This window comes from Strix aluco, chromosome 31 (assembly GCF_031877795.1).
Source record: "Strix aluco isolate bStrAlu1 chromosome 31, bStrAlu1.hap1, whole genome shotgun sequence".
In the NCBI taxonomy this organism is placed as follows: Eukaryota; Metazoa; Chordata; class Aves; order Strigiformes; family Strigidae; genus Strix; species Strix aluco.
Window position 1 is genome coordinate 3,621,235 of NC_133961.1, and position 1,806 is coordinate 3,623,040.

A 1,806-nucleotide genomic window follows, 5' to 3' on the forward strand; every position below is an offset into this window, starting at 1 on the left:
GTGGAATACCTTCTCTTCCAGGCCAGTCCCCGGCCAGTGAGAGGTGCCATCGGGCGAGGTGAGCACCACGGCACTTGCTGGGCTGGTGGGCCTGGGCTCGCAGGGGTCTGGCTAAAACTGGAGGGGCTGTGACTGGGGAAGAAGGAGCAGGAGCTGCAGGTGGAGGACAGGGAAGAAGGGGAGTCAGGTTTCAGGGACGGGCTGAGGAAGGGAGGATCGTGGGATGATGCTGTCTGTAAAAAGAAGTTGGGAATCAACAACTCGGCGTAATTTCCCATACTTACCACTTTAGGTTGACTTGGAAAGAATTTTTTCAGCCAAAATAGCCAAGTTATCCATAAAAATGAGACAAACTTTTTCTCTTAAAAAGTTCTTTTTTCTAGAAGTATCTTAAAACCTCAGTAAGTGGCAAGGTGGCACCATTTCTGTGGCAGATTGCCTGGGGGATGTAAAAATCCTTCCATGCACCTCGAATTCCTGCACCGAACACATCCAGTTTGAGGCATCCCTCAAAGAACTTCCTGTCCTGGGCAACTGAGCACCACACAGCCCTTGGCTCACTCCTTCCCAGCCAGCACTGGGAAGGAGAAAAGATTAAACAAAAAGGCTCAGGAATGGATGAGAACAGGGAGGGGTTTTCTCACGCATTAAAACTGTCACAGGCAAAAAAGGCAGACTTGTTAGGGGAAGAAAAACAAGAACGTGCTTTAATTCAAACACTAACAAACCCAACGCTGAACAGACAGAACGGGACAATGAGAAGCATTACCTTATCTCAAAACACCTCCCTCCACCCCTGTTTTCTTCCCGGGGCCCAGCTTTTGTTCCTGATACCTTTACCTCCTTCCCCGGCAGGGCAGGGGCAGGGGATGGGGGTTGCGGTCAGTCCACAGCATCTTCCTCTGAGGTAGGGGGGAAGCACTCTTCTGCCTTCTGCCCCCTGCTCCCCGTGGCATCCCTCTCACGGGAGACAGTCCTCCACGAACTTTCTCCATCGTGAGTCCTCCCCATGGGATGCATTCTTCTGGAGATGCTCTGGCATGGGTCACCTCCACGTGTCGCAGTCCTCCCAACGCCGAACTCCAACAGCGGGGGCTGCTTCTTCCTACAAAGTCCCAGCCTGGCGCAGCCGCCTGCTCCGGTGTGGGGTTGTCCACAGGCTGCCAGCAAATCTCTGCTCCCCTGGTGACCTCCATGGGTGGGAGGGGGCGGCCCTGCCCTCTCACCACAGGATAAAGGGGGGCTCCCTGCTCCCACGCGCCTTCCCCCCTTTCCTCCTCCTTCCTTCCACTGACCTCGGTGTTCACACCTCGTAACTCCTCCTCCCAACTCCCATTCCTCCTCCCAGATTCCCCTTCTTAAATACATTATCGCCAAGGCACAGCCACCAGTGCTAACTGGTCTGTCCTTGGCCAGAGGTGGGTCTGACTTGGAGCCAGGGGAGCTTTTGAGAAGCTTCTCACAGGGGCCGCTGCTGTAGCCCCCTCCCCTGCTACCAAAAACACCGCCACACAAACCCAGGACACTTGCCCATCCTAGCAAGACCCTGGTACATCAGCAAGAGCTTCCTCGTGGAAGGGGCTTGTAGAAATAATTTTTCATTAGCAGCCTGCAAACACCCCAGCAGAGGCCTGGGCCTCCCGGTGCCACTCACTGGTGCCTCGCTGAATGTATCTGCCCTCCAAGATACGGTCAGTGCCGCAGGGGAGTTTCCTCACACCTTATTGCCTAAGGCTTCTCCCTCTGCTCCTGCTGCAGGGGACAAAAATTGTGGTGCTCAGGGCATGAAGGGGGAGCCCTGGCCCG